The sequence below is a fragment of the Lipophrys pholis genome, assembly GCF_963383615.2.
Source record: "Lipophrys pholis genome assembly, chromosome: 20".
In the NCBI taxonomy this organism is placed as follows: domain Eukaryota; kingdom Metazoa; phylum Chordata; class Actinopteri; order Blenniiformes; family Blenniidae; genus Lipophrys; species Lipophrys pholis.
In genome coordinates, this window is record NC_137648.1 from 2,951,952 (window position 1) to 2,966,565 (window position 14,614).

A 14,614-nucleotide genomic window follows, 5' to 3' on the forward strand; every position below is an offset into this window, starting at 1 on the left:
TTTCTTGGTAATTTTAAAGTTGACAGTGACTATATTAACAATCCAACTGGGTCGTCTGTCCGTTCAAATGTCTGAGTACTCACCGTTGATATTGCCATAGCGTGTTGTTTTTTTGAACACGTGTGTGTGTGTGTGTGTGTGTGTGTGGGTGTGTGTGTGTGTGGTTTCATTTCAAAAACAACCAACAGGGTATTTTCTTGTAAACGAACATCACTTTTAAAATGTTGCTGTGCAAACGCGAAACTTATCTGAAACAAAAACTTGAAACGTCGTCGTGTAAAAGGGGTCTTGGAGATTTGTGGTCTTTCTGGACGTTGATCCTGTTTACATTCGGTGTTACGCTCCACACAGAATCTCTCACATTATTGAGGGACGCTACTTAAAATTGCATAGAGGAGATCGAGAAAGTTTTTCACTTAAGTCATCTCGTGGCGACATGGCAGAAATCAAAAAGCACAAAAACACAAGGAGCCAACAACTTCTCTCGCCAGTATTACAAATCACAGGTTTACATAATACCGTGTTGCCATAGTGTATATTTTGTATTGCAGATAACAGTGTAAAACCTTATCTTTGACATATTGAATTAATGCGCATGATTGTTATTGATCCCACACACCAGGGTTAAGCCTTAGTTCCCGTTTCTCATATCACACTTGATTAAACAATATAGCAATATTGATACAACATACAGAATGCAATTTTCTACCCAGAATCGGAACAATATTGCTCATCAATGTCATCGCACAAATGGGAGGGTAAAAGGAAATGTGGACCATGCTGGTAAGTGATACTGATTGGGGGTATCAGCACATTATTTGGAAATATGATCCAGGCAGTTTCGCAGGAAGGAGGGGGAGAATTGTCCATTACTGTATGGGGATGAAATATGAAAATTTTTACTTCGGTTGGACAGATGAATGGCATCATTAGCTTTGATTTCAGCTGTTCTTTTCACAATTCTCTGCAACATTCATCATCAACATACATTACAATTATAAATGCTCTCAAGCTCCTAATATGTTCTAACGAGCAGCTCAGCCTTGGACACACTTCATGCATAATCTTCACACCAGCAATCCTTTCAAGTTACTTTGCATATAGGGACAGTGAGTTGCACAGGCAATACATTTCTCAAGGAATTTCAGGGTCCGGGACTTAATTTACCCGCATGTAAACATGTGCTTGTCGTATTCGTAAATAATTGAAAGAATAATGACACAATGTGTTGTAATGAGATACGAAGCAGTTTAGGACAGAACCGTGAAACCTTGGTTTAAAGGATTTTGGTTTAGAAGCTCATTATGTCTTTGCAAACCTCAGTTTGAACCCAACGATGTCAGTTTCTTGGCAGCCAAGTGGAAACATTAGTGGGTTGTTTTTTTTTTTTTATTATGAAGGATTATGGGTAATTTCTGTGGGAACCAATAAGGAAGAAGTCGTGACGCTTTCAAATTGCCCCACGTTTGTTGTCTGATATTCTGAGTTGACTCGGCGAGGCAAAGCAGTAAGTAAGGAGCTCTTTACCAACAGGATGAACCCTCCTTTAGATGACGCATCACTCATCCTATAATTTGTATCACAGGGGGTTAAACCCAGAACTCTATCTCCCTGTCAACATTAGTTGGCGTCTTTACCAGCAGAAACAGTTAACTACTCAGAACAGAGTGATCTCAAATTGCAGGAAAACAGAAACATTTTGGAGCATTTTGGGTGTCAGAAGCAACTGAAAATGCAACTTTTTGAAAACACTCTGACTGCGTCTCCATGGAAACAGGGAAAATGGCTGTCTTAAATAGTTCTTCTGCACATGCACGGGAGTAGATGGACAATAACAACAATGATGGTCATGACTCTGTCCATATTCCCCTGCGACTTTTAGAGTTGAGTCACCTGAAATTAAAAAAATCAACTTGATGAGTGTCTGAGTACTCGCCATTATTAATGTTTATGTCACATTGTTCTCTACCCGTGTGTGGTTTCATGACAAAAACAACCAACAGCGCCAACTTGTCGTGCGGCACACCGACTACATTCGAATCAGCGTTTCCGACGTTTCCATGGAAACACAAAACTTTATTGCAACAAAAACTCAAACTATGTGTTTTCATTTCAAACATTGACGTGTAAACAGTCAATATGCAATATGATTTTAGATGAATAGACCTAAAAATATGATGTAGATTAGAGTTACACAATATATTTTCAGTTTTTCCATTATGTCATTGCTGTATCAATACGAACACACACACACACACACACACACACACACACACACACACACACACACACACACACACACACACACACACACACACACACACACACACAGTGGTGGTGACAGTTCCCATGCAAAGTATTTACAAACTTGAGGTTTAATGTCTTGCCAAAAGACAATTCAATTGACAGGGAGAGATGGAGGATGGAACTGCCAATATATTGATTGGAAAATAATCAGTTCCACCAACTGACACCAGCCTCATAGTGTAAATATGTATGCTTCTTGGGAAAAATAAATAACTAAAAATCCCAGTGTATTGTGACTGCGTGGTTGGAGTGTTGCGATGTCACACACAGTATTGGACATGGCTGTATGGCTGTAATGGATAAATCCACAAGATTATTTGTCACACTGCTCAGACGCTGCATGTTGGAGCTGCACTTAGCTGTAGGTCAGTGGACAGACATCTGCACAGCTCAGTGCAAAGCAATCAAGTTATGAAGCCTGTGATTTTTGTGAGTAGATGTTAATCAGCTGCCGCCTCGCCTCGCAGCCGGTCCCACTGAAAGTGCTTTACAGCTGCGGCTGTCATCATCACCATCATCCTAGCATGTAAACAGGCTTCTTTTTTTGTACGAGAGATCTTTAGGTTCTTTGCTCTGCGGCTAAATTCAGGAGCATTTAAACCGAGTCGTATTTAACGGCGTGGAACGGGCCACCGCTGCGAGCAAGGCTTGTAAATTTCATATGGTCAGCTGATGGGATCACTCTTTGTGTGCCCTGGTGTGTAAGTCTTGTTGAAAAGGTTTTTATGTCCTTCTTATAGGTCCTCATTGAAAGATTAAATTGCGGGCTCCGCGTCGGCGATAAATCTCAGCCAGGTGTGGGGTGGGACCGGGAGGAAGAGACCATCAATAAAGAGGAGGATGGTCACTCCGTGTCAGGCAGGAAGCTAAAGGGGGATAAACAAGCTGGAGGAGAAGCCGAGCTGCCCTTTTCCAGAAAAAGGGACTTATTGACTTATATGTAAATAAGTGACCTTTTTGTCTGCACATGTGCAAAACTGAGACATCTGGAGCATGACACTGCATGCAATCACATGCTCTGTGTTGTGACACACGTAGGGAATGTATTCCGTGTGCGATTATCCCAATCAGTGGGGTCAAACCTCCGCTCAGCGGCCACATTCAGTCTAGTTTGGTTTCTATAAGGTCAGAGCAGTTTAACATAATCTATAAATAATGACTTCCATTTTTCAATACTTAATGTTTTAGTCGAACTTAATGAGTTTGAAATTTCGTGCAATCTGCAATCGTATCATGTTTATGTTGATGCTCCTTGGCTACGCTACGAGCCGGAGATCTTCTGCTCCTCCTTCCGTCCGTCCATCTTTCTTGTATACGTTCACCTCGGGGTCGCAGCGGGCCCCGAGCTGACCGGTGGGGGACCGGTTAAACGCACAGACGGTCACACCACACATTCACACAACAGCCAACGTGGAGTCGACCAATCGGCCTCAAACGACTGAACTCAATCGTTGTTGGACAAGGAAAAACATGCAAACTCCACACAGAAAGGTCGGGACTCGACGCTCCAGCCCTCTTGGTACAATCTACCGCAGCATCGATACAATCAAAACGTGATTTTTTTAATGGAATTTGTTACTGAAAGTTGTTCAAGAACTAATTTGTTGTAAGACCAAAAAAACCTTTCTTCCCTTAAGAAACCCCCCCCCCCCCCACCCCATATAGCATTTGTTAACCTTTGCAGCTGTTTTTCCTGCCTACAGATGCAATGTGATATTTTGTAAAATACCAACTGAATAAAGAACAAGGTTATTAAATTAGTAAGGCTTTTTTCTTTCCCTCTAACCTTTGCTGAGGAGTCTTAATGGGAGATTAGGAGGAAAAGAAGGAATGTTATTGTTTGGATGATGAACTGCAAAGCCAGATCTGAGAGAAACCCTACTTTCAGGCTTCTATATAAAATCTCGTCATGTTACTTTTTCCACTTCAACTCCTATTGTGGCAAGATTTCACCAGTAAAACGGCAGAACAGTGAAGTTTAAAGTGTGTTTTTAGTGGGTGATGTACGTGCACAGGCATGATGTTGCTAAGCAACCTAAGAGAGATTGTAGACATGAAGGGATTTGTTCAGATCAGGTGCCGTTCGAAAGCTGTTTGACTGTACAGGCATGGCTCTGCTCGCACCCCCCCATTGGCCACACTGGGAAATGGTAGTTATTCTGAGTTTAAGCAGAGAGGTGGACTTCACTCCTCCATCTGTCGCGACTCAGTGGAGCTGCTGCTCCTCCAATTAGAAATCAGCTCATTGAGGTGGTTTGGACATTTGATTAAAATCCCATGTAGACGTTTCAGGTGGAATATCTGTTTACATGACAATGATACTCGACGACACTGAAAATCTGAAAATGCAAATTTTGGGAAACGGCTCCCAAGGTGAAACTTTTCTAAAGTGCTCAGACTCTGTCTCCACGGAATAATGCGACTTTTCCTAAACGCTGCTCTTGCTCATGCACACCGCGACTGTAGTAAAAAGTTCTTCTTCACATGCACGAGTAGAAGGACAATAACAACGTTTCCTCCAGAGTGTCATGACTCGGTAGTTTTATAATTGCGAGTCGCCGTAATAACCAACTTGGTCGTTTGTCTGCGCACTCACCATTGTTATTGTTTATAGTGTCTCGTGTCAGCGCATGTGTTTGGCTTCATTACAGAAACAACCGACAGGGCATGCCCCCGGTCTGCCTGCCATGGATGTTCCACCTGGCACTTCCGACTGGGCGGAGGCCTGTAGGTCAGCTGAGCTGGATGAACTTAGATATGTGGACCTAATGAACACATGGATGGATTGATAGTGTCTATATTTGACCACTTCTGACTAATTAGTTTGTGTGGTTGAGTTTGAAATGGAACAATTTCACAGGGCAGTGTTGACCCTCAGGCTGAACGTTTGACACCCCCTGATCTAAAGTAACTAAGTTCTTGACTAACCCTTTACCACATGTGAGATAGGTTTGGTATGAGTTTCTCTGTGAAGCAGACGCGGTGGACTTCGTCCACTTCCTCATCGGTTGAACATGGAAGACTCTTGATGCATCCTCTCTCTCTCAACTCCCTGATCTCATCCACGAATCATGTTTGTTTTTGTTACAAATTGAAGCCCCGTACTGTATGCAATGCTTTCACAGGATCCGCTCAGTGACGCACTGTACGCTCCAGATATAATTGAGGCATCCAGTCAAAGTCCCAGCAGTTTAGTCGGCAGCTGTGAGAGATGTCTTTGATTGCACCTGCTCCGACACTTGTCACGTTTATCACTCATCAAAAACCGACGGGCGCATTTCCTTTATGTGGCCGCAATATTTTAAATCCTTGAAGAAAAATACGTCAAATGGCAATTTATGGCTATTATGCAGAAGGATTGAAGACTATCGGGATGTTCGCAGGAGGAAAAAAAAAAGGCTCTAGTGGAGAGTTTAATAGAGGGTGAGAGGAAGCAGCTTGGCTTGATATACAGCCACACCATTAACGGCAGATTTTTTTTGCAGATAATCACTGCTCAGCACAGGAAAAGGCCTCGCCATTATCTAATTGTGAGTGCACCGGGGTTGTTACATTAACCCCGCTCAACCCTCTGGGCTTTCTTTGCTAAATTGCAATAATGTTGTTGGCAATCTGAGAATCCCCAAAGTTCCTTGACATCGATTGTTTTTTAAAGCTAAGAGGTGGATGCCGTTAGAATTGTATTAATGTCGGTGTACATCTCGGTGCAACCTATCATGACATTTGTTTTCCCTATTTTAATGAGTTTTGCATTGCGCTCTGTGCTCCGCTGTATCCATGACCAAAATTGCAGTGGTCATGATCACTTACTTATTGGTTTTCACAGAAAAACCAAGAGAATTTAGACATCTCTGGTATTTGTTCTTGATTTATTTAGTGAGTGAATATTCAAACACTGACTAGCTAACTGTTTAACCCAGTCTGTTCGGGAAATCCAATTCCAGCTTTTGTGCTCATAACATTTAGCACAGTTGTAAAATCATGGCCAATGTATGTGATGATTCTGGTTCTGGTTGTGGTTTAAGCCTGGACACTTAAACATTCAATATGTTCCAAAAAATAATTGTTAATAGAATACATTCAGAATAGTTTTTTTATATGTATTTTCCCAAAATATATATTTTTAACTGTTTAAGGGATTATGAATGAGTTATACAAAGAGAAAGCTACAGTACTTGATGAAACCACTAGAGGCACCATTATCCCTCTTTGAGAAGTTGTGATTTGAGCTGTAGATGTTTTCAAAAGGTAATAACTTCATTTGAAATCAGTGACGGCAAAGATGGCAAGTCATGTTCCGTTCACTTGAATGAGTTACACAACTGTTCAGGATCATTCAGGTAGCTTCTCACGCTGTCATGTAATGGTTCACTTTGTATTTTAGCTTTTTGAGGATGTAACGCTTTAATCCAGAATTTGTTAACAGTATGTTGGTGTTATGCCTTACAAGTGGTTTCTGGAGTTCTGCAATGAATTAGGGTAGTTGGTAATCATTTGTGCATATATACTGTATATATGTATCAACTAGATTCTATATGGTTTTTTGACTTTAGTTATGTATTGTTTGTCTGCATTTTAACTACTTTAAAGGGCTTTTTAGACTATTTAAACAATGTTTTAAAGTGAAAACGGAAAGCTTTTGTTGAGCTTTGGGTGTCCATCCACGCAACGGGCCTTGGAGCCAATGAAAATACAACCTTTTGAGAAAAGCTCCCAAGGTGGAACTTTTAAGGCTCTGACCTGGTTTCTATGGAAACGGTGGCCAACACAACTTTTCTGAAACACTCCTACTTCTCATGAACCCTCCCTTATATCTGTCTAGTAATCCTGACCACAAAAAACTGACTCATCACATAATACAGACTGAAGTGAAAACATGTTATACGGATGTGTGCCCCTGGTGGTCAAATAAATATACTGCAGGTAATCTTAAAATGTTTCTCAAAGCTGGCAAATGTCATCTTGCAGCCGGCTATAACTCTCCGAAGGGGCGGTTCTGGCCTGCGGGCCATAATTGAACCCAGTCAAACCTTTCAGATTCAACTAGTTTAGAGTGTTTGAGTCCATCTTGACTGCGTTTTCGACTTTTATGAACGGAAATTCTAAATTCAAATTCTCTTTAATGAGGGACTGATTGTCAAGTAACGGCACCAGTATTGAAAGCGCCTATGAATTTAGGACTGGTTACACCTCTAGATATAATTTAAAACTGAGGAGAAAACGTGCCTATTGTTTTTGAGTTTCACAATATTACCTTTCACTTTCAAACGCAGAAGCTTATTGTGGTTTCAACCATTTTCCTAAAACACTTGTTTGACAGCCTTTTTTCTTTAAAGTCAAATACCGTGTCACTGCCTCCATTGTGCCGTTTCAAGAGTGAATTTAATTTGCTTCATGTAGCAGGTGCATCGTCCTCGGAGGAATCCTCGCGGCCCAGAGACTCTCTGGACATCTGTACGGGGAGGGAAAAAATTAAATAACCGCTCTTCGAAACAGCAGCAGTTCAGGTGCCCTTGAGCAAGGACCCAGAGCCATATTAGTGCTAGCAACAGAGACTAGCATGAGCGCTAAAGACCCTGCTGAATCTCGTCATGACCTTATTTGCACCTCGGGGAGCAAAGAGGATAATTAAGTAAGTAGTGTAAGTAGTTGCTCCGAGTTGTGACTGCAGCATTTCCCGAATTCCCTTCACGTTCGCTGCCTGCCGGCTCAGCTGTCCTGACCAAATAGCTGTTACCCCAAGAATATATAAAGTCTGACAAATATTAAGATTAAGTGCAAGCGTGTGTTAAAGCAGCATGAATATATTACTTTACTTGTTTTTCACAGTTTGTGTTCTCAGATTAGCGCGCATACATTAAAGGGCGTGTTGAAAGAAAGAAAGAAAAAAAAAAAAAAAGAAGCCTGCCTGTGCATTCATCTGTGTTTGTTTGGTTTGTGGCCTCGCCACGCCACCATCACCAGTGGAAGTGCAGACCCGGCACATCTTTCAGAAGAAAAGAAATGTTGCTTCGCTGGCACTCATTAATCCTAAATAGGGCAGACGGCATGTGAAGATGAATCAGCTTCTTCTTTTTGTCTCCCGCCTTTACCTGTGATTCGGAATACCACAACACCCGGAGAAAAGATGAACCTGTCGGTGCTTTCAAGCGTCTCATAGAATGTATGCATGTGATGAAAAGGAAATTGAATCATGACTCATAAGAATACCAGGTTGGAAGAAAATGCTTTTTTTTTTTTTTTTTTAAACATTAATTTTGAGTTCAAACATACATTGGCTTCCTCACATACTTCGATTTGTCACTCAGATTAAAATCTTTCAGATCAAGGACACATTTTCTTCCACGTTTCAAGTGAAAGCCAATTTCAATGAAACCCGCAGATGCAAAATTTTGTGAAATGTTCTTAAAAAAATTAATTGAGGCCGGTGCTTGATTGTTAACTTTCATGGCAATATATGTGCTTATACACACGCAACAAAATTGGAAGTCTCAGCATTCGCCACACAATGAACTCAGATACTATGTGCATTCAAAATACTCCAATATAACACGTTTTTATTTCACTGCATTGTCCAGGCTGTGAGAGGTAGATCAGGAAAGTACACCTTTTTGTGTGTGCCCTTCTCCCCATCCTTTGTTGTCGTCGTCTTCGTTTTATACTTATTAGTAGTGTCATGATTATTAATTTAGTGTGTGTTCAGGAATATTTGCTCGAAGACCTTCACAGCACTGCAATTCGATCTTATTTTAACCTAGTGTTATTGAGTAAATTATCAAGGCTATTAAAGCAGCCGTCATTCCTCCTGCTGACACGTTCGTCCACTCTCTTCTCGCAATAATGAAATGCGAGGCTAAGTTTGACTACTGCTCCAGATATTAAACATTTTCTTTATTAAAAAATACGTTGCTTAAAGGCAGACGCAGGTTTTAAAAACGCATTACAGCAACCTAATCATGCAGGGATGCTTGAAATTATTTGTTTGGTTTTATGGACCCACTGCCTCCGAACTTTTTCTACACACACACACACACACATATACACACACACATAAAGATAAAATGAATTGTTACCAAGTTCTTTGGGAAATTCTGTTTACGGTATGTTGATTGATGGAATGTTTTTACACTCGGAGGTGTTGACATTTTAATGAACAAGACAACAGTAAGGCATCCACAAGGACACTTAAATGTTATCTCGCTCGTTCCCAAACATCTGCATTCCTCCCAAACAGCCGCCGGTGCGTTCAGGCGAAAGCCACCAGTTAATAGCCGAACCAGTTGAACCGTAACACCAGCGCCGACTGTGTACTCCATCACCAGCGCTTGTCCTCCCTGGCTGCGTCGCTTGTCTTACATTGTGTGCGCTGTCAGAAGTGACAAAATTACTTTGTCTTATTAAGTCTGTTTTCAGTGTCCACTACTAATGAGTCGTGGTCCGGCGGTTGTAATTACAGTTCGCAGCGTTTCGTACGGCTCTCTTGAAATGTTGCGTTTATCGTTGCTGACAGGGTCCAATTCTGACCAAGATCAGATTTTTTTTAAAAATGGTTGTGAATGTCTCAGTATTTTTATGTATACTGGATATATTTCTGGATCTTATGAGTAATCTTCGAGCGGTGTGTAATGGATGTGTGACTTTTCTGGATGCCACTGCAACTAATAGGGATTCTATTCAATTTAATTTCTACTGTTCCTTCTCAAGGAAAGCCAACAATTCCACATGAGCAAGCTTACGAGACGGTGGAAGAGAAAAACTCCCTTTTAACAGGAAGAAACCTGCAGAAATAAAGTCACATGTGGAGAATTTCTGCTGCTCCAGTTTGGGTTAGGGGTAGGAAAAGAGAGAAATTGTGACGAGAGATTCAAACCCCGGGTTGGGTAGAAATCCTCTATTCAATTCAACAGACACAAATCCACTCGCTGCAGATGAGATGGAATTCTGAAAAGAAACGATAAACTGGGCAAATGGCAAATTTCTGAGTAATAATTTGTCATTCAGGTCATGTTTTTGGCTAAAATACAGAAAAAAAAAAACCTGAATTCCTCATAAGTTTTCATTTCGATTCACGGAAACTTGATACTAAAGCAAGACTTTGAAAAGTAGGAAAAAAGTACTCCACTCGTGCTTCAATCTTATTTTTGTGAGAAAAAAAAAAAACCTGCTGTTATTCACTTGACGGTGCTTAAAAAAAAGTCCACCTGTGCTTCATGAATGTGTAAAGTATTCAGTTTAAAAAGCGTGAGTAGGCGAAGCAGCAAGGTAAGGTCCTTTCGAATTGGATAAGTAAAAAACATGTTTTCTTATGTTTGATGTCATCGTCAAGTGAAATCCAGCAGTCACAAAACTCGCGTCTTTAAAGTAATGTAAGAGGAACTTCTACCAAAGAGGTGCTTTTGTTTTTTTTTGAGTGCATTCACAAAGATTACACGGAGGACAAAAATACTAAGAACCTAAATCTAAAAATCCAACAGATTGTTTTGTTGGGTGACCCGATGATTGTGTCCTACCGTCCGGCTAAGAAATCCCTCAGATTATTATTACATAACTTGTTTTCTGCACCTCTGCAGGAGCCGTCTAATTCAGGCAAACTGCCAGACAAGCACTGGGTTTGTTTTCATCACCAGGATAAACGTGTAGCAGTGACATACACACTCTTGTACCCACACGTGAATAATTTATCCAGGCTGCAAGTGTGTGTGTGTGTGTGTGTGTGCACAAAGGAAATAAATGGTACTTTTTTTTTTTGTACCAAGCCAGGTGTTGCCTCCGTGAAACTTTGAATTAGATTTCGACAACAAAATACAAAACGGCTCCCATCTCACTTGGCGGTAACTTGTCACAAAGGATTTTTGCAAAATACACTGAAATAAGTAGTTGTGCATATTTTCTCGTTGCCCGTTTATTTATTTATTTATTGTAAATAGTCTCATAGTCACTTTTAATTTTACTGACAAGTCAGAAAAGAGCCAGAAATTTGGGAGCGATGCCATATTTGTAAGTTCAATAATTCTGTGTTTGTCTCGCGTAATATTGTGACAGAGTCACGTGAACGTCCTCTAATTCCCTGTGCTCCCGTCACCGGCACACACACACACACACACACACACACACACACACACACACACACACACACACACACACACACACACACACACACACACACACACACACACACACACACACACACAAAAATAATAAATCTTGATTTGATTCAGCTCAGCTTGAGTGAATATTATGAGTTCTATGCGAAAGTCGCGAGTTGAAGAACTTTGTTTCCACAACAGTGGTGCTCGGAACCACTGAAGATGGAACTTTTTGAAAATGGATGAACTTTAGAAATGCTACTTCTGTGTCTGTGGGAACCGGGGAAAATGCAACTTTTCTGAAAAACTGCTCACCACAGGTATGTGTTTATGGCGTCATAACAAAAAAAGAACCAACAGCACCTACTAGTGGCCCTACATGAAAATCACAGAATTTTCCGTGTTTCTGCTTCCTCAGGCGCTTCTCTGTGACGTCGGTCACTCGTCAATGACGAATGATGTAGAAGAATATTGACTTGGTACCACATATGAACGAGGCCTGGCTCTGGTGTTTCACACGGCCACAAAACCGGTCGGATACGAGTCACTTGTGGGTAAAAAATCTGAATTGGGTGGCATCATGTTCAACGTGAACAAGGTCTTACTCAGAGGACAGCAGCAGCAGCAGCAGCGGACGGTTTGGTTTTTTAATGTTTGTTCACCTTTCTGAATAAACCCATTCCCAATTTTAATCTGGGCTTGATGAGTTTTCTTATGTTAGTTTATTTTAGCCTGAGTTGGAGATTACCGGTCGTCCAGTTTTGTCGTTCCAGATTAAACCAGGGTTTTTTTTCTTAGGTTGAGGGAAGTGCAGGGTGCGACGGCCCCGTGCTTACTTCTCTTTTGTTCTTTTGGGCCTCGATCTCCACCTCTTTTTGGTTCATTACTTTAGGGATCAACATTTTTCCATGTTTCTCCTTCTTCTTCTTTTCTTTTTGTGCTTTGTCAGCTGTTGTTGATTGTTGGAAACGCTGCCGGTGGATTTTTTTCACGCTGTACCACATATCAGTGTTATCTTTAGGGAATTTGCAGGCTGGGTTGTTGCAAACTGTGCCGGTATTTACACTGTGTGCTTGACACCTTCTTTCATTTGCTTTATTGCCTTTTGTGTCTTTGAGCATGATGAGGCTCTGATTTTCTCTTCTTTCTTATGTGGCTTCCCACATTGATCCCACAAATAGGATGGGTAAATGTGGAAGAAAGGAAGTCGGGGGGGGGTTATAAAAACATGCAGAATGCAACAGCTCTAGAGGTTTATTTGGAATATTTCACTGTTTTACCAGAAGGTTTCTATAGAATTAGCTTTATTTTGAGATTGTTGTAATTTTCTGTGGTGATTGTTTAGTTTTAGCCCTCCCTGATGACAGATGCAAATAAACATTGTTTTCCAACTTAGGCCAGTGAGTCCTGGGGGGATTCTACACGTCAGTGGGTCTTGTCAGGAGTCAGAGTGATTTTCAACCATGCAGGTGGGGCTACAAAAGAGTCCTGAGGTCTGGTCCAGGCGTGGTGGAGCCCCATAGACCGATACCACCATTTCCCACGGGCCATAGGATGCAACGCCCAGACACCCGGAAGCACAGCCCCCCCCCCCCCCCCCCCCCCCCCCCCACCTCCCTGACAACCGCCCATCAGTGCCCAGGAACCCACCCTGGCAAGGAGAAGCCAGCCCCACCATAAGTCCCATTACTGTGTGGCCCCATGAGCCACAGTTCTCATAGTTCTACCGGGATGCCAAGGTTAATTTTCAGGATGATCTGTGGCTACATTAAGTCATATAATTTCAACTAGTCCATGTGGAATTTGTAGTTTTTAATGTTTTCTTACTTTCTCCCATACATTCTTCATTGGTGTAATTACCACCACGACTAGATTCTGCCTCCAGCCGCGATTGAACAGGCTGCTGACAGATAATAACTTGTTCAATTGGTTCGGAAGGAAACTTCTGCTGCAGGAGGAGGATCTATAGCCTCCGCGCTGTGCAGGTCACTGAATGGAAATCATGTTTACACTCCGGAGTGAATACATTACCACAATAAGGCATTGATGTATTGGAGAACAAGCATTCATTGCAGCCTCACGGTCCATTACAGTCCATTTATGCACCTTGGAAATATAACAGATACCTACAGGGCTTCTGTGGTGGTTCTTGATAAATGCTCAGTGTATGTCACCTCGACCGGCTCCTCCGAGTCTGTGGGAATCATCTGGTTCAACTTTTACAGTCATTTAGAGGCAAAAGAAGAAATCCTGTGGTATTTTTCCTCAAGACTGTCCCCAACAAAGGTCCAAGGACCTTTTTGAATGCTTTTCATATGCTGAAGAATAAGTCAATTATTTGGAGGCAGTGCAGTAGCCCAGGATTAAGTGACTTAGCAGTGCAGCAGACAGCAGCACCCCCCCCCCCCCCCCACCCCCCCTTTTTGCTTTAGCCTCAGAGGCTTCCACAAACAGCAAGGCTTGTCAGGGCTGATTGCAGTGGCACTGGGGCAGATAAGTCAGTCTTACTATTATCCTATGTAAGCCAGGAGTGCCAAATTACAACTTTAGCCTTAAACCCCCAGCAGAGTTTGCTCACGAGAATGTCTTAAGCCAAGACAGCGAATAAAATATAAAGAAAACAGAAAATCATGTACTAAAACGAGATGGCCGAGGTTTGAGGAGGATGGGGGCAGAAAACGTCTGATAGGATGTGTGTACGTACCCCACTGTGGTTTCGGCGCAGGCAATTGGATCGCCGCCGTCTTTTTATTGCTGTCAGCATCTTCCCGAGCTCATAACGGTGATGTTCTGACAGCTTTACTAAGGCTGTAATTTAAATTTATTTCTACCACACCATCGATTCTCTCACCGCTTCAATGTCATGTGTGTCTGGCTGGTCTAACAGAGAAATGTGACACAGCTCCATTAGCATGTATGGATTTTCTCCCCCTCCTCGCCGCGCCCTCCACTGTTTATATCTTAAAACTTAAAAAAAAAAGAGCAGTTTGACAATGAAAGCATTATTAGATTAAAGTGGTGTGGCTGCAGAGGCAGAAGTGCCACTGGCAGCAGTTGCTTTCGAAGATGGCAGATTTATTCCTACATTAAGTAAACAGAGAAATTCAATACTGGAAATTAGTTTTTGAGGTCCATAATCTTACCAAAATGACAACATGCATGTAAACAGGATTTTTTTAATGATTTATTTTTTTTTAATCCAGTGGAAAATCACAATCTTG

The 14,614-nt window shown here is 41.7% G+C and overlaps 1 protein-coding gene across 1 annotated transcript in view; it reads right to left on the reverse strand.

Annotated features, from left to right (window-relative positions):
• Window positions 1-14,614, reverse strand: part of LOC308125735 (cadherin-12-like) — a 160,091-nt gene that overhangs the window by 84,287 nt on the left and 61,190 nt on the right. The gene's annotated exons all lie outside the window — the stretch shown is intronic.